The sequence below is a fragment of the Amblyraja radiata genome, chromosome 21 (assembly GCF_010909765.2).
Source record: "Amblyraja radiata isolate CabotCenter1 chromosome 21, sAmbRad1.1.pri, whole genome shotgun sequence".
NCBI lineage: Eukaryota > Metazoa > Chordata > Chondrichthyes > Rajiformes > Rajidae > Amblyraja > Amblyraja radiata.
In genome coordinates this window covers 41,550,643-41,572,971 of record NC_045976.1, presented here as the reverse complement: position 1 = coordinate 41,572,971, position 22,329 = coordinate 41,550,643, and the positions used below count along the sequence as shown (strand labels likewise).

At 49.4% G+C, this 22,329-nt stretch overlaps 1 protein-coding gene across 1 annotated transcript in view; it reads right to left on the bottom strand.

Moving 5' to 3' along the window:
• The window catches only part of prkcq (protein kinase C theta), a 72,915-nt gene extending 67,517 nt beyond the window's left edge, over positions 1–5,398 (bottom strand). The window contains exon 1 of the mRNA XM_033040159.1: positions 5,301–5,398. The gene's annotated coding sequence lies outside the window, so the exon portion shown is untranslated. The remainder of the gene's footprint in view (positions 1–5,300) is intronic.
• Positions 5,399–22,329: the final 16,931 nt, after the last annotated feature.

Sequence of the window (22,329 nt, the reverse complement as noted above, 5' to 3'; positions counted from 1 at the left end):
TCAACGTGTTGAAAATCCAGCGGCGACCAGAACAAGGTACGACTCTTTGGGCTTCACCCCGCAACATGTCGCCTGTACGGTCGTGAGTCGTCTCCGCAGTCGCCCAAAGAGTTGTAGCGTCTTTCTGCTCGCCGCTGGATTTTCTACACGCTGAAAATTTTCGCCGACCTGCAACGACCCATGACAGGTGCCGACAGTTGCCGAAAAAGTCGCGCAAGTGGGACAGGCCCATTACTGCCGCTGAGGCTGGGAACCAAGGTGCCCGTCTCGGGACGAGAGGGTTCGGTTTGGTTTGGTTTATTATTATGATTGGCCCATGAACCGTAACAAGGTGCGGGCTGCAAGGAACACAGAGTGCTGGAGTAACGCAGCAGGTTAGGCAAGACTTCTGGAGCAGATAGAGAGGTGACCTCATCTTTGTTTGCAAGCTGACCATTCAAACCATACTCTCAAATTTAGATGTTTAGAGGCACAGCATGGAAACAGGCCCTTCGGCCCATCGGGGGCCATTGTAGCCCAACTACAATAGACCATTGGTATTATTGCACCGTTTTTGTTTGTTCTTTTTTGTTATATTATTTATTATGTTTACATATTGTGTTGTGCTGCAGCAAGCAAGAATTTCATTGTTCTATCTGGGACACATGCCAATAAAACACTCTTGACTCTTGAGTCCAGGCCAACCATTAATTCACACTAGTTCTATATTCTCCCACTTCCTCATCCACTCCCTACACACTGGGGGGCAATTTACAGAGGGGCCGATTAGCCTACAAACCCGCACGGCTTTGGGATGTGGGAGGAAACCGGAGCGCCCGGAGAAAACCCACGCAGGTCACGGGAAGAACGTGCAAACACCGCATTGACAGCAACTGTAGCCAGGATTCAACCCGGGTCTCTGGCGCTGTGAGGCAGTGGCTCAAATGCTGCGCCAAATGAAGGTTCCAACCCCAAAACGTCACCTATCCATGTTCTCCACAGATGCTGCCTGACCCGCTGAGTTACTCCAGCACTCTGTGAAACGTCACCTATCCATGTTCTCCACAGATGCTGCCTGACCCGCTGAGTTATGGTGCAGCAGCATCTATGGAGCGAAGGAAATAGGCAACGTTTCGAGCCGAAACCCTTGCGGAAATAGGCAATGTTTCGGGCCGAAACCCGGAAGGGTTTCGACCCGAAACGTTGCCTATTTCCTTAGCTCCATAGATGCTGCTGCACCCGCTGAGTTACTCCAGCACTCTGTGAAACCTCACCTATCCATGTTCTCCACAGATGCTGCCTGACCCGCTGAGTTACTCCAGCACTCTGTGAAACCTCACCTATCCATGTTCTCCACAGATGCTGCCTGACCCGCTGAGTTACTCCAGCACTCTGTGCCTTTTCCCTTTCTTGAAACAGTTGGCTTTCAGTGGGCTGGGCAACAAAATGACGAATGCTGTATTTTCTGCCGAGCTCGGCACTAATCGCAGCTTTAGAAGTTGTTTTGATGGAAAGTTTGCCGAGTCTAACCGGCCCGGCCTTTATGCTGGTGGAACCGCTGGGGATTGCCGCAGGCATCGTGTGAAACTCTCCACAACGTTGGGAGTTCCATCTTGAACTACAGTTGCAAAAAATGCCAGAGTCGGAGCCCTTTATCACCATCTCCTTTGCAATCAAGGGGAATCATTTGAACCTATGTAAATGTAAGCTATTTACAGACCAGCCCCACACTGAAAATGTTATAGTGTCATAGAGACTTACATCACCTCCTCTGCCTTAGAAAGTTCTGCATGTCCCCTGCAACTTTCACCAACTTCTACAGATGCGCCATTACAAGCATTTTATCGGGATGCATCGCGGTACGGATTGGGAACAGCTCCATCCAGGAAGGCAAGAAATTTTGGACGCAGCCCACACCGTCACACAAACTAACCTCCCTTCCATTGACTCCATCTACACCTCACGCTGCCTCAGCAGCATCATCAAGGTCTAGTCATCAAGGAGTGGACGAGAAAGTGGGATAACATAGAACTAGTGTGAACGGGTGCCAGCGCGCACGCACCCGCACATATATGCACACACATACACGCGCACACATATATATATACACATACACACACGTACACGCGCACTTATAAGCACACACACGCACACACACATATACACACACGTACACGCGCACTTATAAGCACACACACGCACACACACGTACACGCACACGTACACGCACACACGCACACACACATATGTGTGGACACATGCGCGCACACACACACATACACACACATGCACGTACACACAAACGCACGTACACACATATACACACACACACACGTACATGCACACATATACACACACATGCACGTACACACATATACACACACCCACGCACACATCTGCACGTACACACATATACACACACGCACGTACACATACACGCACGTACACACACACATATACGCACGTACACACACACACATATACACACACACTCACACATATACACACACAGGTGTCTGTCCTCCACAGCCATTAACAAAGGACCACTTCTTCTCAACCTGACGGGGACAGCATCAGTAACATAGATCTGTCATGGAAAATCAAGGCGACAAAAGACAACAAAAACATGTTGCAGCTAAATTAAATAAGCAGACCGGTTAAAAAACTAATGCTGGAGTAACTCAGCGGGTCAGGCAGCATCTCTGGAGACATGGATAGGTGACGTTTCGGGTCGAGACCCTTCTTCAGACCTGACCTGAAACGTCACCTATCCATGTTCTGGAGTGTGGCAGTGCCTAACGGCAGCGGCTCGACTGCAGTCCATCTGTCTTTTTAAAATTTTTTTATCCCGTTAAATGTATGTTTTTGAATCTAATTTTTATTATTTTTTAGCTGTGTATATGTGGGGGGTGGGGAAAACCGTTTAATCTCTTCCCTGTACGGGGGACCTGACTTTTTCCCTGTCGGGTCTCCGGTGTCGTTGGGCCTTACATCGAGGAGCCGGCAGCGGCCTCCAACCGGAACCAACCCGAGGGCTCCGGTCGCGGAGCCTGCGGACTCGCCATCGCGGAGCTGGCCGACTTCGGAGCGGGGAGAGCCGTGGTGGCGCGCGGCTGCGACCCAACTTCGGAGCTTCAGAGGCTCCGGCCGCAGGCCCGGTGGACGGTAACATCGGGAGCTCGCGGGTCCCTGGTGGGAGACCGCTTTTCGGAGCTCCCGCAACTTCTCCCGCTGGAATCGCGGGGTTTAAATTACTCGGAGCGGGGCCGAAAATCGTGAGCCCCAGATCGCCTCGACGCTACAGTTGGACTGCTGGACCGCGGGAGAAGAACAAAGGGAAGAGATAAGACTTTGCCTTCCATCACAGCGAGGAGGAGTTGGGGATTCACTGTGGTGGATGTTTGTGTACATTGTGTTAAGTGTGTGTCTTGGGTTTTTTTGTAATGTTAAAACTGTAGGAATGGAATTTCATTCAAACCAAGCTGTTTGAATGACAATAAAAGGCATTCTATTCTATTCTCCACAGATGCTGCCTGACCCGCTGAGTTACTCCAGCACTCTGTGTCTTTTTGTGTATGGACCAGCATCTGCATTTCTTTGCTTCTACCTTCTTCAGACTGGTTCTGTGGCATTGGGAATATACATTGGGACCCCGTGTTCAATGTCAGCGAACACCGCGACTCCTGTTAGAGAATCGTGTACGATCTTGGATGTTAATTCTAACGCAAAACACCAACAGTTTTCCAGTGAAAATCCACTGCCACGCTTGGATATAGCCAGACGTTGGTATATAACACACACACACACACACACACACACACACACACACACACACACACAGAAAATAGGTGCAGGAGGAGGCCATTCGGCCCTTCGAGCCAGCACCGCCATTCATTGTGATCATGGCTAATCGTCCCCAATCAATAACCCGTGCCTGCCTTCTCCCCATATCCCTTGACTCCACTAGCCCCTAGAGCTCTATCTTACTCTCTCTTAAATCCATCCAGTGACTTGGCCTCCACTGCCCTCTGTGGCAGGGAATTCCACAAATTCACAACTCTCTGGGTGAACATTTTTTTCTCACTTCAGTCTTAAATGACCTCCCCTTTATTCTAAGTGTTTTTGGCCCCTGGTTCTGGACTCGCCCAACATTGGGAAACTTTTTCCTGTATCTAGCTTGTCCAGTCCTTTTATAATTTTATATGTTTCTATAAGATCCCCCTCATCCTTCTAAACTCCAGTAAATACAAGTCTAGTCTTTTCAATCTTTCCTCATTTGACACATATCCCCCCCCCCCCCCACACACACACACACACATTCACATCCCACACACACATTCCCCCTCTCCACACATACACACACATATATTCTCCCCCCCCCCCACACACACACAGGCACACACTTAGATCCCCACACATTCACATCCCCATACACACATCCACACGCAGACACCCACACACAGATACATACATACACACACACACAGACATACACACACACACACATACACACACACTTACACACCCACACACACACACACATATACACACACACACACACCCACACATATACACACAGATACACACACACACACATATACACACAAGCACACCCACACGCAGACACACAGAGATACACAGACATACACACTTACACATACATACACACACAGAGACACATACATACACACAGATACACACACACACACAGATACACACACACATATACACACAAGCACACCCACACGCAGACACACAGAGATACATACATACAAACACACAGACATACACACTTACACACACACGGATACATACATACACCCACAGAGACACATACATACACACAGGCACACACATACACGCACACACACATACACACACACATACAGACACACCTGTTACCAAAGATCACCCGCTCTCCTCCGTCCCCCGCCTCTAGTCCACATTGAACACGTTGCAGAGACGAGGAAATGCTTTTCATTTCACACCATTCATATAACACGGATTGAGTTTTCTCGTTCTCTCTGTCTCCCCCTCCCCCGACTCTCAGCCTGAAGAAGGGTGTCGACCCGAAACATCACCCATTCCTTCTCTCCAGAGACTCTGCCCTGACCCATCTGAGTTACTCCAGCACTTTGTGTCTACCTTCGGTTTAATCCAGCATCTGCAGTTCCTTCCCGCACTTCGTGTCTCTCTTCGAGTTGGGGCTTTTTAAATTACAGATTATATTAAAAAAAGAAAAGGACCTTTCCAGTTACAGGTAAAACAAGACACAGTGACAAAGGCAGTGGTAAGAAGCGGAATGGAGTGTAAAAACTCACCCAGAGTTGTAGCAGCAACGCGGACCTGAGAGGCTGAGTGTGTGGAGTTAACACTGCAACTTGTGTCCAAGTGCAAGTGTAAAAGACAGCGCACAGAGGCCACCCTGCCCAACACACACCACTAGGTAGCTTGCATTCAATGCATTGGCCCAGAAACTGCCAGTCAACGCAGTTTGTCCCCGCCTTGCAACCCACTTGAAACTGATACTGAAATGTGCAGGCGTTTCAATCTATCTACCTCTCTCTCTCTCCCCCTCCCATCCGTCCCCTCTTTCCTCTCTGCCTCTCTCTCACCTGTTCATTGGCGAATCTTAAACCTCATTACAGGAGGTATCTTTTTTGTTACAGTGACTACAGGAACCCCCTCGTCAGTAGATTTCATTTTCTATCTCTCTCCCCCATCTCCACCTTTCCCCCTCTCTCCTTCCCATCCCCTCATCTCCTCCCCTCTCTCAACCGTCTCCCCCCCCTCTCTCCCCACGTCTCCCCCTGACTTCCCCCCCTCTTTAACCCTCTCTCCCGCCCGCTCATTCTCCCCTCCTCTCCCATCTCCCCCCGTTTCCCCCTCTCCTCACCTCCCCTCGCCTCACCTCCCCTCTCCCCCTCTCCTCCCTCTCCCGCATCCCTCCCCCCCTCACTCCACCTGTCTCCCCCCCTTCCCCTCTCCCCGTCTCCCCCCCTCACCTCCCCTCCCTCGCTCCCCTCTCCCCCCCTCATCCTACCTCACCTCCCCTCTCACCTCTCACCCTTCTCCTTCCCCTCTCCCCCTCCTTCTGTCCTCCCCCCTCCTTCTCTCCCACCCCCTCTCTCACCCCCCTCTCCTTTCTCTCTCCCCTCTCCTTTCTCGCTCCCCCACAATGGTCCATTGTTGACTGTGGGATAGGTGATAACGAAGGGATTCAAAACAGTGAAAGTCAACGGGACGACAGTGAAACTAACACGCCGACTAGGGTCGGGAAGGGATAGAAACGTAGAAACATAGACAATAGGTGCAGGAGTAGGTCATTCGGCCCTTCGAGCCAGCACCGCCATTCAATGTGATCATGGCTGATCATCCAGAATCAGTACCCCGTTCCGGCTTTTCCCCCATATCCCTTGATTCCGTTAGCCCTAAGAGCTAAATCTAACTAACTCGCTCTGGAAAACATCCAGTGAATCGACCTCCACTGCCTTCTGTGGCAGAGAATTACACAGATTCACAACTCTCTGGGTGAAAACTTTTTTCCTCATCTCAGTCCTAAACGTTGCCCATTCCTTCTCTCCAGAGATGACGCCTGTCCCGCTGAGTTACTCCAGCACTTTGTGTCTATCTTGGGTTGAAACCAGCATCTGCAGTTCCTTCTTACACCAATCATTTTACCAATTTGAAACATCCAGATAGTGTTAGATATTGTGCCTCAAAATCAATTGGTCGCCTTTTTTTTTGGGTCATTTGTGGGTAAGTTCGTTTGACGGGTAAGTTTCAAATGACATTTTAGAGATTTGAAAAAAAAAAGAGTTATTATATCTGTAAGGTTGGCGGTGTGGATAAAAGGTCACGATATCTGTGTCGGAAATTATGACTTGAATTTATCACTCAGATATGTGTGCTCAGTTACCGGCCTTTACATAGAATGATACAGCATGGAAACAGGCCCTTCGGCCCAACTTGCCCATACCGACCAACATCTCCCAGCTACACTAGTCCCACCTGCCTGCGTTTGGTCCATATCCCTCTAAACCTGTCCTATCCATGTACCTGTCTAACTGTTTCTTAAACGTTGGGATAGTCCCAGCCTCAACTACCACCTCTGGCAGCTTGTTCCATACACCCACCACCCTTTGTGTGGAAACGTTACCCCTCAGATTCCTATTTTATCTTTTCCCCTTCACCTTAAACCTATGTCCTCTGGTCCTCGATTCACCTACTCTGGGCAAGAGACTCTGTGCATCCACCCGATCTATTCCTCTCATGATTTTGTACATCTCTATAACATCCTCCTGCGCTCCAAGGAATTGAGACCCAGCCTGCCCAACCTCTCCCTATAGCTCACACCCTCCAGTCCTGGCAACATCCTCGTAAATCTTCTCTGTACCCTTTCCAGCTTGACAACATCTTTCCTATAACACGGTGCCCAGAACTGAACACAATGCTCTAAACGCGGTCTCACCAACGTCTTATACAACTGCAACACGAATGAACGAATGAATGATTAAGTTTATTGGCCGAGTATTCACATACAAGGAATTTGCCTTGGTGCTCTGCCCGCAAGTGACAATTAAAAGTGACAAACATGATCTGCCAACTCCTATACTCATCATCATCGGCGGTCACTCGAGACAAGTCTGACTGTCCTCTCATGGAGGACGCCTGTGCGTGACTTTGTTTAACGTGGGGAGACTGGTGCACAGACAGCCACCCCACGGTCCTTGACAGATCTGGGTCAGGATCCAGTGGCATGGAGTCCAAGACGACCGGAGACCCTTTTCTGCCGCAGCCTTCATCCGCCTTCCCAGCCGTTGTGACGCTCCACTAAGGTCAGCCATCGTCCTCCGCCTGTTCCACCGTTGAGGTCTTGGTTGGATTGGCTCTTTGTCAGAGACCTTCCCCTCGACCTCACCGCCATGGGTGGCCCTACCAGGAGCATAGCTCCAGACGGCATCGCTCTCAGGATCTCAGGACCACACAAGCTTCTCCACCACGACAAGGTGACAATCCACGGAGAAGATACCCAATACTCTGACTGATGAAGACCAATGCATTTCTCGCTGAAGATACTCTGACTACTGTAGGTTTCTCCAAGGTCCACGGCTGAGACTGGATGATGGGAGTCAGTGATCACACAACGTAACGGGGTGAGACATGGGTCATATCCCTCGTCTACGATGGTTGGGGGAAGGGCATTAAAGATGGGGAACGAGGGAATAACCAGTTTACCACAATGATGTGCAGGATTGGAAGATTCTAGGGCCAGAGGTCACAGCCTCAGAATTAAAGACATTTAGATGAATGAGCGGGGACCTCATTGAAACCTACTGAAGAGTGAAAGGCCTGGATAGAGTGGATGTGGAGAGGATGTTTCCACTAGTGGGAGAGTCTAGGACTAGAGGTCACAGCCTCAGAAATAAAGGATGTTCTTTTAGGAAGGAGATGAGGAGGGATTTCTTTAGCCAGAGGGTGGTGAATCTGTGGAATTCCTTGCTGCAGAAGGCAGTGGAGGCCACAAGGCAGTGGATATTTTTAAGGCAGATACAGGTAAATTGTTGATTAGTACGGGTGTCAGAGGTTATGGGGTGAAGGCAGGAGAATGGGGTTGAGAGGAAAAGATAGATCAGCCAAGATTCTTCTTCTTGCATATAGGGGCGTGCACAGCGAAAAGTTGTAGGACAACTAGTTCTATTTGATCTTATTTGATTGTGCACGCCGGGTTGATTGCATTAGTCAAAACTGGGCGGACCACGTGAAGGTTGCAATCTCCCACCCCAGCCAAGGTTGAATGGCGGAGTAGACTTGATAGGCCGAATGGCCTAATTCTGCTCCTATACTTATGAACCTGTGAAGGAACTGCAGATGCTGGTTTACCCCGAAGACAGACAAATTCTTCAGCCTGAGGAAGGGTCTCGACCCCAAACGCCACCGATTCCTTGTCTCCAGAGATGTTGCCCGTCCCGCTGAGTTACTCCAGCTTCGGTTTAAACCAGCATCTGCAGTTCCTTGACTCTAATCCTGCCGCACACGTTGGTTGATGTCACAACGGCAGCTGTCGGGGCTGTTGCAAACTGTGAACTCGATGCTGCCTGGTACTAAAGCCTTCAAAGAGCCGGGAATGGCAAGTTAGACATTGTTTGTGTCAGAATGTGGGTGGATCACATATTGTGACACCATCTTCTGCAATCTGTTCCCTTTCCCTCTTGCACTGCCTGTTGCAGTTATGTAACGTACGGTCGTTTAGTTTGAGAAGGAACTGCAGATGCTGAAGAAAATCGAAGGTAGACAAAACTGCTGGAGAAACTCAGCGGGTGAGGCAGCATCTATGGAGCGAAGGAATGGGTGACGTTTCGGGTCTGGATGCTTTCAAGAGAGAGCTAGATAGGGCTCTTAAAAACAGCGGGGTCAGGGGATATGGGGAGAAGGCAGGAACGGGGTACTGATTGGGGATGATCAGCCATGATCACATTGAATGGCGGTGCAGGCTCGAAGGGCTGAATGGCCTACTCCTGCACCTATTGTCTATTGTCTATTGAGACCCTTCTTCAGTTTAGTTTAGTTTAGAGATACAGTGCGGAAACAGGCCTTTCGGCCCACCGAGTCTGCGCTGAACAGCGATCTCCACCAACTAACGCTATCCCACACACACACACACACACACACACACACACACACACACACACACACACACACACACACACACACACACACACACACACACACACACACACACACACACACACACACACACACACACACACACACACACACACACACAAGGGTATACATACACTGAACTGTTTTTCTTCCCCCGTTATATACTAAGTTTACATATTCTGTTGGAGCTGCAGCAAGCAAGAATTTCATTGTTCTATCTGGGACACATGACAACAAAACACTCTTGACAATAGACAATTTACAATTATACCAATCCAATTAACCTACAAACCTGTATGCCTTTGGAGTTTGGGAGGAAACCGGAGCACCCGGAGAAAACCCACGCAGATGACGGGGAAGGACGTACAAACTCCGTACAGACAGCACCACTAGTCGCGATCGAACCCGGGACTCTGGCGCTGTGAGACCGCAACTTTACCGCCGCGCCGACTGCTTTGGTTTCGCCTCATTCGTAAACCGCCCCCACAACAGTCAAAAGTACGAGATCCTGAAACCTTTCATGGAAAGGAAATCTCACCATAACATGCTGTGAAAATCCTGCACTCTGTTGAGAATGACGTCTGAGTGGATTTCGCACTCACTGGCAGCTAAAGTGGCATTGGGTAATCGAAATCACAAAAATAATCGTTTCATGGAGAAGCGGTAATAAGGCAATTATGTCCTCACAGGCGAGTTCCATTCTTTCAACATATTATTTCCCCCCTTTCAGTTGTTTAGGTTATTATCATAATGTATTGAGTTAAACCGAGACATTTGGGGCTGAAGGGCCTCTGGGCATGCTGTACTGTTCTGGAGAAGACACAAAGAACTGCAGAAGCTGGTTTGGGCCAAAACAGACACAGAGTGCTGGAGTAACTCAGCAGGTTAGGCAGGATTTCTGGAGAAAAATACAGGGGTGACCTCTCGGGTGAATAAGAATAAGGGGTAGGCCATTTAGAACGGAGACGAGGAAACACTTTTTCACACAGAGAGTGGTGAGTCTGTGGAATTCTCTGCCTCAGAGGGCGGTGGAGGCCAGTTCTCTGGAAACTTTCAAGAGAGAGCTAGATAGGGCTCTTAAAGATAGCGGAGTCAGGGGATGTGGGGAGAAGGCAGGAACGGGGTACTGATTGGGGATGATCAGCCATGATTACAGTGAATGGCGGTGCTGGCTCGAAGGGCCGAATAGCCTCCTCCTGCACCTGTTGTATGTCACTGCATGTCATGTTGTCACTTGCGGGGAGGAGCACCAAGGCAAATTCCTTGTATGTGAATACTTGGCCAATAAACGTATTCATTCATTCATTCATTCATTTTAGGAAAGATGGTGTCAAGCTTGAAAGGGTTCCGTATCGTAGCGTGACCCCGGTTGTCGTAGGTGTGGTCGAAGGTGGACGTCTTAACTCGCCACTATAGGGTTGCTGGTTGTCGTGAACTAGGTTGTAAGGTTGTCGTAGACATGGTCGTAGAATGGGGTCCACTCACCGGTTACATTCGTCGACCCGACAGAAATATGACAGTCACTGGCAGTCGCCTAATGAATGGCCTAAGTGGGACAGGCCCATTACTGCCGCTGAGGCTGGGAACCAAGGTGCCCGTCTCGGGACGAGAGGGTTTGGTTTAGTTAGGTTTATTATTATGATTGGCCCATGAACCGTAACAAGGTGCGGGCTGCAAGGAACACAGAGTGCTGGAGTAACTCAGCAGGTTAGGCAAGACATCTGGAGCAGATAGAGAGGTGACCTCATCTTTGTTTGCAAGCTGACCATTCATAGAAACATAGAAAATAGGTGCAGGAGTAGGCCATTCGGCCCTTCGAGCCTGCACCGCCATTCAATATGATCACGGCCGATCATCCAACTCAATATCCCATCCCTGCCTTCTCTCCATACCCCCTGATCCCTTTAGCCACAAGGGCCACATCTAACTCCCTCTTAAATATAGCCAATGAACTGTGGCCTCAACTACCTTCTGTGGCAGAGAATTCCACAGATTCACCACTCTCTGTGTAAAAAATGATTCAAATCATACTCTCGAATTCCACAGATTCATCGCCCTCTGACTAAAGAAATTCCTCCTCATCTCCTTCCTAAAGGACGGTCCTTTAATTCTGAGGCTGTGAGCTCTGGTCCTAGACTCTCCCACTAGTGGAAACATCCTCTCCACATCCACTCTATCCATCCAGGCCTTTCACTATTCGGTAAGTTTCAATGTCCTTCTAAACTCCAGCGAGTACAGGCCCAGTGCCGTCAAACGCTCATCGTACGTTAACCCTGGGATCATTCTCGTAAACCTCCTCTGGACCCTCTCCAGAGCCAGCACATCCTTCCTCAGACGTGGAGGGCCCAAAATTGCTCACAGTTCTCCAAAATGCGGCCTGACCCTCTCTCCTCCCACTCTCCCAGCCCCCCTGCTCTTTCCCATCCTTTGTACACTCACCTCCCATCCCCAAGTCCTTTGTCTCCTTTTTCATCAGTAATAGGAGCAGAATTAGGCCATTCGGCCCAATCAATAACCCGTGCCTGCCTTCTCCCCATATCCCTTGATTCCACTAGCCCCTATCTAACTCTCGCTTAAATCCATCCAGTGATTTGGCCTCCAATGCCCTCTGTGGAGGCCAAATCACTGGATGGATTTAAGAGAGAGTTAGACAATAGACAATAGGAGCAGGTGTAGGCCATTCGGCCCTTCGAGCCAGCACCACCATTCAATGTGATCATGGCTGATCATCCCCAATCAGTACCCCGTTCCTGCCTTCTCCCCATATCCCCTGACTCCGCTATCTTTAAGAGCCCTATCTAGCTCTCTCTTGAAAGCATCCAGAGAACCTGCCTCCACCGCCCTCTGAGGCTGAGAATTCCACAGACTCACAACTCTCTGTGAGAAAAAGTGTTTCCTCGTCTCCGTTCTAAATGGCTTACCCCTTATTCCTAAACTGTGTGGCCCCTGGTTCAGGACTCCCCCAACATCGGGAAGATGTTTCCTGCCTCTCGTTCACAAAGCTAAAGTGGCATTGGGTTATGGAAATAACAAAAAATAATTGTTTTATGGAGAAGCGGTAATAAGGCAATTACACCCTCACAGGCGAGTTAAATTCTTTCATCATATTAATCCCCCCCCCTCAGCCTGCATGTGCCAGAGTTATTTAATGCCGTTGTTAAGTTTATTTTAAGTTCTTCACAGGATGTGGGTGTGTAAGAGGCAGTGTTGACTTTGATGGTTCATTCCTACTGTAGTGAGCGGAGCCTGAGAGGTTCGCTTCACAGCGCACCATGTTCCTGTGGGTGTCGGGGTGTGTACATGTACATGCTAGAGTGAGTCGATTCACCTACAAATCTGCACGCCTTTGGAATGTGGGGGGGAACCGAAGATCTGCAGAAGGGTCTCGACCCAAAACGCGCCCATTCCTTCTCTCCAGAGATGCGGCCTGTCCCGCTGAGTTACTCCAGCACTTTGTGTCTATCTTTGGTTTAAACCAGCACCTGCAGTTCCTTCCTGCGCAAAGAATTTCATTCCCATTGTGGGCAAGAGAATAGGTCCCAAAATGGAGCAGGAGCTGGTGATTGAAACATGAACTCTTCCTTAATTACCTCTCTCCACTCCATCACAGTGATCACTCGGCTTAGTTTAGTTTAGAGATACAGCACGGAAACAGGCCATTCGGCCCACCGAGTCCGTGCCGACCAGCGATCCCCTGTATAGTAGCACTGTCCTACACACACTAGGGACAATTTACACTTATACCAAAGCTAATTAACCTACAAACCTGCGCGTCTTTGGAGTGTGGGAGGAAACCGGAGATCTCGGAGAAAACCCACGGGGTCACGGGGAGAACGTGCAAACTCCGTACAGACAGCGCCCGTAGTTGTGATCGAACCTGGGACTCTGGCGCTGTGAGGCAGCAACTCTACCGCTGCACCACCGTGCCACACATTCCACAGAGGTCATTCTCTCAGCATGTTCAAGTCAAACGATGATTTGACTATTAAATTATTTTTTTATATTAACATTTATATTTATATACAATGCAGGCTGAGTTTGCGAAGAGACGCTCTATAGCTTTGGAAGCAGCACTTCAGCCAAATGACGCACACGTGGATGAGCCGAGTTCAAGTCCCACTCGATTCATGCGGCATAGAGAGCACTATATCGGGACGCATCACAGCACGGTTTGGGAACAGCTCCATCCAAGACCACAAGAAATTGCAGCGAATTGTGGACGCAGCCCAGACCATCACACAAACCAACCTCCCTTCCATCGACTCCATCTACACCTCACGCTGCCTCGGCAAGGCCAGCAGCATCATCAAGGACCAGTCTCACCCTGGTCACTCCCTCTTCTCCCCTCTCCCATCGGGCAAGAGGTACAGAAGTGTGAAAAGGAACGCACACCTCCAGATTCAGGGACAGTTTCTTCCCAGCTGTTATCAGGCAACTGAACCATCCTACCACCAGCTATAGAGCGGTCCTGAACTCCCATCTATCTCATTGGAGTCCCTAAACGGCCTGTCCCACCGTACGAGCTAATTCAAGAGGTCTCCCGAGTTTGCCCTGATTCGAACTCGGAGATTTACGGTAATGGCCGCTCGTAGGTACTCGGGGCTCTCGTGGACATTTTTCAACATGTTGAAAAATCTTCACCAGTCTTCCCGAGCTTACCGCATTTCCCGAGTACCTGCCGTTAGCGTTACGAGCCGCTAAGAGACGTCCCCGAGCTCCGACGTAAACCGCTACGTACATTCTACGTGCTTACCACGAGTTTGATTTTTTTTTTAAACTCGGGAGAGGTCTTGAATGACCTCGTACAGTGGGACAGCCCCTTAATTGGACTTTTCTAGATTTTATCTTACACAAAACGTTATTCCCCTTATCATGTATCTGTACACCGTAAATGGCTCGATTGTAATCAAGTCTAGTTTTTCCGCTGACTGGTTAGCACGCAACAAAAGCTTTTCACTGTACCTCTTACTTGCTTGTAGAGGGGTGAAGAGGGAGTCATAGAGTGATACAGCGTGGAAACAGACCCTTCGGCCCAACTTGCCAACACCAGCCATCTATCCTAGTCCCACCTGCCTGCACTAGGCCCATGTCCCTTTAAAGCTGAGATAGACAAAAATGCTGAAGAAACTCAGCGGGTGCAGCAGCATCTATGGAGCGAAGGAAATAGGCAACGTTTCGGCCCGAAACCCTTCTGGAAATAGGCAACGTTTCAGGCCGAAACCCTTCCGGGTTTCGGCCCGAAACGTTGCCTATTTCCTTCGCTCCATTGATGCTGCTGCACCCGCTGAGTTTCTCCAGCACTTTTGTCTACCTTTCGATTTTCCAGCATCTGCAGTTCCTTCTTAAATCCCGTTAAACCTGTCCTATGCATGTACCTGTCTTAATGTCTCATTAACGTTGCAATAATCCCAGCCTCAACTACCTCCTCCGGCAGCTCGTTCCATACGCCCACCATCCTTTGCATGACAATGTTGCCCCTCAGGTTCCTATTAAATATCCCCCCCTCTCACCTTAAACCGATGTCCTCTGGTCCTCGATTCCCCTACTCTGGGCAAGAGATGCTGTGCGTCTACCCGATCTATTCCTCTCATGATTTTGTACAATTCTACGAGGGAGCGACTGGAGTGAGACGTGGTCCTCGATGACACTGGTGGCCTTCATGTAAGTGATAGGAGCAGAATTAGGCCATTCGGCCCATCAAGTCCACTCCGCCATTCAATCGTGGCTGATCTATCTCTCCCTCCTAACCCCATTCTCCCGACTTCTCCCCATAACCCCTGACACCCGCACTAATCAAGAATCTGTCAATCTCTGCCTTAAAAATATCCAATGACTTGTGGCCTCCACAGCCGTCTGTGGCAAAGAATTCTACAGATTCACCACCCTCTGACGAAAGAAATTCCTCCTCATCTCCTTCCTAAAGGAACGTCCTTTAATTCTGAGGCTGTGCCCTCTGGTCCTGGACTCTCCCACTAGTGGAAACATCCTCTCCACATCCACTCTATCCAGGCCTTTCACTATTTCATGGACTTCCTGAGGCAGTGTGAAGTGCAGGCAGACTGTGGTCTTGGAAGGAACTTGGAGCTGCTAGGAGCAAAGCAGGAGGACAAATACAAGTGACAAATGTCTTGTCTATTTGCCTATTCTTTAGTCGAAGCATCCTCACAGGTTACCCAATCGTGCTCAAAGCTGCCCCCTGGTGGATGGATGGAGAAGCCTCTGATCTAATACTTTTGTGCATATCTTTCATTCATTTCTCTTTATCTCTCTACATCATCGTCTATATCTCCCGATTCCCTTTCCCCCGACGAAGAAGGTTCTCGACCCGAAACATCACCCATTCCTTCTCTCCAGAGACGCTGCCTGTCCCGCTGAGTTACTCCAGCATTTTGTGTCTATCTTTGGTTTAAACCAGCACCTGCAGTTCCTTACTATAGCAATCTGATTTAGTTTAGTTTAGTTTAGTTTAGAGATACGCCTCGGAAACAGGCCCTTCGGCCCACTGAGTCCGCGCCGACCAGCGATCCCCGCACACTAACACTATCCTGCACACACCGGGGACAAGTTACAATTTTACCGAAGCCAATTAATCTACAAAGCTGCACGTCTTTGGAGTGTGGGAGGAAACCGGAGCACCCGGAGAAAACCCACGCAGGTCACAGGGCGAACGTACAAACTCCGTACAGACAGCGCCCGTGGTTTTTGGCACCGTGAGGCAGTAATTCTACCCACTGCGCCATCGTGTATTGATGTAGAAAACAAATGCTGGAGTAACTCGGTGGGTCAGGCAGCATCTGTGGAGAACATGGATAGGTGACGTTTCACAGAGTGCTGGAGTAACTCAGCGGGTCAGGCAGCATCTGTGGAGAACATGGATAGGTGACGTTTCACAGAGTGCTGGAGTAACTCAGCGGGTGCAGCAGCATCTATGGAGCTAAGGAAATAGGCAACGTTTCGGGTCGAAACCCTTCCGGGTTTCGGCCCGAAACGTTGTCTATTTCCAGAAGGGTTTCGGCTCGAAACGTTGCCTATTTCCTTCGCTCCATAGATGCTGCTGCTGCTGCACCATAACTCAGCGGGCCAGGCAGCATCTGTGGAGAACATGGATAGGTGACGTTTTGGGTTGGCGCCCTTTTTTAAGAATCAAAATGTCACCTAGTTCAGTTTAGTTTATTGTCACGTGTACCAAGGTACAGTGAAGAGTTTTTGTTGCGTGCTAACCAGTCAGTGACTGTACAACTGTACAACTATCAGGAAAGACAATACATGATTACAATCGAGCCGTCCACAGTGTACAGATACAGGATAAAGGGAATAATGTTTAGTGCAAGGTAAAGTCCGATCAAGGATAGTCCAAGGGTCTCCAATGAGGTAGATAGTAGTTCAGGACCGCTCTCTGGTTGTGGTAGGATGGTTCAGTTGCCTGATAACAGCCGGGAAGAAACTGTCCCTGAATCTGGAGGTGTGCGTTCGTTTTCACACTTCTGTACCTCTTGCCCGATGGGAGAGTGGGAGAAGAGGGAGTGATCAGGGTGAGACTGGTCCTTGATGATGCTGCTGGCCTTGCCGAGGCAGCGTGCGGTGTAGATGGAGTCGATGGAAGGGAGGTTGGTTTGTGTGTGATGGTCTGGGCTGCGTCATAACTCTCAGCAATTTCTTGTGGTCTTGGACGGAGCCGTTCCCAAACCGTGCTGTGATGCATCCTGGTAAAATGCTTTCTGTGGTGCATCTGTAGGAGTCGGTGAGAGTTGTTGTCCACGTTCCAAAAACTATCCATGTTCTTCAGAGATGCTGCCCGACCCATTGAGTTACTCCAGCTGTTCATGTTCTAACGGCAGCCACGGTGGCGCAGCGGTAGAGTTGCTGCCGTACAGCGAATGCAGCGCCGGAGACCCGGGTTCCATCCCGACTACGGGCGCTGTCTGTACGGAGTTTGCACGTTCTCCCCGTGACCTGCGTGGGTTTTCTCCGAGATCTTCGGTTTCCTCCCACACTCCAAAGACGTGCAGGTTTGTAGGTTAATTGGCTTGGTGTGTGTGTAAATTGTCCCTAGTGTGTGTAGGATAGTGTTAATGTGCGGGGATCGCTGGTCGGCGCGGACCCGGTGGGCCGAAGGGCCTGTTTCCGCGCTGTATCTCTAAACTAATCTATAGAGGAGGAAAGAGGTGTGAAATGTGAAACCAGGGGCTGGATGTAGGTGGAAGGGACTATAGGGGGAGGGGGGGGGGGGGGGGGGGGGGGGGGGGGGGGGGGGGGGGGGGGGGGGGGGGGGGGGGGGAAAGACGAATACTTTTTCGAACCCCATTCCGTGCCATCTGAAAGTCCAAATTACCGCTACTTATTCTTTGGGATAAGACCAAGCAAAGACATTACGGATTACAGAAAAAAACCACACAGATAAAAACCTCGATTTGCATTCAAATGGAACAAATTAGTTTTTTTCTCTCTCTCGTTTGAAATGATATGATCAAAGATCTTTAGCAGCACTGAAATCTCTGGTAGTCATCAAAGTTCATGGTGGCGTATTTAGTCAAAATACCAATTTCTTCCACTTTCTTTTCCAGGTAAACAATTATAATCTGATTCGGTATTTTCGGCCCATCCAACGTTCACGAATCTACATTATGCAAATGCTTAATTATTCCAAAAATAGCCCCGTTAAATTTGCTTCTAACCATCTCCGCAAAAACCGGCCTTTTATATCGAATCTTTCCCATTATGGCTGCACGTGTAGTTTAGTTTAGAGATACAGCGTTGAAAAACAGGCCTTTCGACCCACCGAGTCCGCGCCGACCACCGCCTCCCAGTACACTACACACCCGCTCGGGACAAGTTACAATTCTACCGGAGCCAATTAACCTACAAACCTGCACGTCTTTGGAGTGTGGGAGGAAACCGGAGCGCCCGGAGAAAACGCACGCAGGTCACGGGGAGAACGTGCAAACTCCGTACAGACAGCACCCGGAGTCCGGATCGAACCCGGGTATCCGGCGCTGCATTCGCTGTAAGGCAGCAACTCTACCATCGTGACTGCCCCAGTACAATGTAGAAGTAGTGACGGCCAATGTGTAAATGCATACTGATTAATGAATGAATACGTTTATTGGCCAAGTATTCACATACAAGGAATTGGCCTTGGTGCTCCGCCCGCAAGTGACAACTTGACATACAGTGACAGTTAGGAACGACACATCAAGCATACAATCCACGCAGGTCACGGGGAGAACGTGCAAACTCCGTACAGACAGCACCCATAGTCAGGATCGAACCCGGGTCTCTGGCGCTGTGAGGCAGCAGCTCTACCCGCTGCGCCACCGTGCCACTTGCGTGTGAGCTTAACTGTTTGTGTTGTATTTACGTCATTTATCGAAAACGGATCTCAAAATCGCACATTATCGTTATGGTAACGTTATCGCTTGGATGCAAATTTAATATCAACCCCAAAGATGGAAAATGATGAAAGACAAATTTGTGCAAAAATTGTACATTCAATTTGAAATGACTATTTTCACATTGATGATAGTACAAGATCTTGAGCAAAACACAAAGTGCTGGAGGAACTCAGCGGGTCAGGCAGCATCTGGGGAGGGAAATGGACAGAGGACGTTTCAGGCCGGGACCCTTCTTCAGACTCGTTGGAGAGAGGAGGAGAACTTCTTCAAAGTAGACAGACCTTGAGGAGGTTTGATATGTATGATGGGGAAATAAGAAACTGCAGATGATGGAACCCTGAGCAAAAGACAAAGTGCTGGAGGAACTCAGCAGGTCAGGAAACCTGTGTACGAAGGAACTGCAGATGCTGGTTTAAGTCGAAGACAGACACAAAGTGCTGGAGTAACTCAGCGGGACAGGCAGCATCTCTGGAGAGAAGGCATGGTGGGAGAACTGGGAAAGGGAAGGGGATGGAGAGAGAGGGAAAGCAAGGGGTTACTTGAAATTAGAGAGGTCAATGTTCATACCGCTGGGGTGTAAACTGCCCAAGCGAAATATGAGGTGCTGTTCCTCCAATTTGCGTTGGGCCTCACTCTGACAATGGAGGAGGCCCAGGACAGAAAAGTCAGTGTGGGAATGGGAGGGGGAGTTAGAGTGTTTAGCAACCATATTTCGGGAACACTTTCTGGAAATGTGTGTGCCAAATTTCTGCTGTTATTGAACAGAGAAGATGTATTATAGATGTATTATAATAAGATCATGAGGGGAATAGATCGGGTAAATGTTTTCCCCAGAGATGGGGAATCAAGAACCAGGGGGCATAGGTTTAAGGTGTGGGGGGGGGGGGGCGGGGGAATGATTTAATATGAAAGTGAGTGACAACATTTTTTACATAAAGGGGCTGTCCCACTTGGGCGACGTAATTGGCGAGTTTAGAAGAGTTTGAAGAAATGTCTATGTTGAAGACCAGCTACGACTAACTTCGGGAAAATTGGACACCGAATAGTGGAGAGTGAAGACGACCTCCGTCGATCTCCTTCGACCTCCCTTCGACTATGATGAAGACTATCTACGACTACCATCGACTACCCTCGACTACCTACGACTAACATGCCGACCTACTACGACTAAACCTACCAGTAAAAAAGGTATCGATTTTTTTCCACGGCCACCTTTGTTTACTCGCGGGCATTTTTTAACATGTTGAAAATAACGCCGCGACCTAGCTGAGGCCTCGAGTACGCGGAGACCACTCTCGAGCATGAAGGAGAGTTACGAAGACCTCCTACGACCTCGTGTCGACCGTGCTGCGAGTACGGGTCGCGGGACAAACTCGCCAGAACTCGCGGATTAGGTCGCCCAAGTGGGACAGGCCCCTCGAGGGCCATTCTCCGGGAAAAGTGAACCCAGACGCGTCACACACGTGACCAGAGGGCATCACCCCCCCCTTAAAGTAATACATTAAAACATTCCTCTAAGGGATTATTAATCTCATTTCATTGCTATTTTCCGACCTACAGAACTATCATGCATGTCTGCTAAAGACATGAACGTTCTAGATTTTTAAAAGATAGATCCGGGTTATGGAAAAAAAACGCTTCCGCGGCGAGATCACACACGTGACCGGCCGTGTTTGACCTCTGAGGCGAAACAAACATTGTCAGCATAAGGCAAATATTACACTTGATAAACTTCGGGGGGGAAATATACGAATCATATACACAGATCAAAAGAATATACCCGTAATGCTTTCAGAATTAGCGGAGATTTTTTTGTCACACACGTGGCCAAGAATGTGGGGGTGGGGGGAGGGGGAGGGGGGGGGCATAAAGGGTTGTAAATATATGGAACTGAAGAAGGGTCTCGACCCGAAACGTCGCCTATTTCCTTCGCTCCATAGATGCCGCCTCACCCGCTGAGTTTCTCCAGCATTTTTTGTCTCCCTTCAATATACGGAACGAGCTGCCGGAGGAGGTAGTTGAGGTAGTTTTAAGCCCATTGTCCCACTTAGGAGACCTAAACAGCAACCTCTGGTGACCTTGCCCGCCACCCAAGGTTTCCATGAGGTCAACGGAGGTTTTGGTCACTCTCCCTAATGGTGGAAAGTGGTTCCCGCAGTGGTCGAGGCTTCACCTAGGTTGCTGCTATTTTCTCATCGTGATTAAAACCGGCCTCGACTAAAAATAGGTTGCCGCTTTAAAAATCGATCGGTTTTTAGTCGCAGGTCTAGTGGAAGCCGGTTTTCTTCATAGTCGAGGAAGGTTTTCAACATGTGCGTGGGAGGTGGTAGGAGGTTGCAGTGGGTGGCGGGCAAGGTCACCAGAGGTGGCTGTTTAGGTCTCCTAAGTGGGACAGGGGCTTTAACTATCACAGCATTTGGACAGGTACAAGGATAGGACAAGTTTACATGGGCCAAACAAACGCAGGCAGGTGGGACTAGTGTAGGTGGTCGGTTCGGGCAAGTTGGGCCAAAGGGCCTGTTTCCACGCTGTATCATTCGATTACAGCACAGTTCAGGAACAGGCCCTTCGGCCTACAAAGTCCGCGCTCCCTGTCCTCCGTTTCCTGGCGTCCCCCCCCCCCCCCACCTCCCCTCCAGGTGTGAAACCAATTGATCCATCGGTTCCTCTCTCTCTCTGTGGGTGCGAACAAAACTGACCTTCATCTTCGGCCCACTCAGACTCCAAGCCCCTCATAAACATCCGGGCTGTTTGACCGAGATCCATCGCCCTAGGTCCATCCAGGTCACGTTGCCTGTGGGAATAGAACAGGTCGGACACACAATTGGTAAACTCTGCACTGAATTTTTGTTGCTAGTTTTCCAGTTTTATAGATACGGTGTGGAAACAGGCCTTTCGGGCCCACCGATTCCGCTCCAACCAACACCAGTCACCCCCTGGTACACAAAATTGCTGGGGAAACTCAGCGGGTGCAGCAGCATCTATGGAGCGAAGGAAATAGGCGACGTTTCGGCAATTTTGTGTACCTTCGATATTCCAGCATCTGCAGTTCCCTTTTGAACACCAGTCACCCCCTTACTCTTATTACCCATTACATTCAAGAGAGAGTTAGATTTCCCGATGTTGTGGGAGTCCAGAACCAGGGGCCACAGTTTAAGAATAAGGGGTAAGCCATTTAGAACGGAGACGAGGAAAGACTTTTTCTCACAGAGAGTGGTGAGTCTGTGGAATTCTCTGCCTCAGAGGGCGGTGGAGGCCGGTTCTCTGGATGCTTTCAAGAGAGAGCTAGATA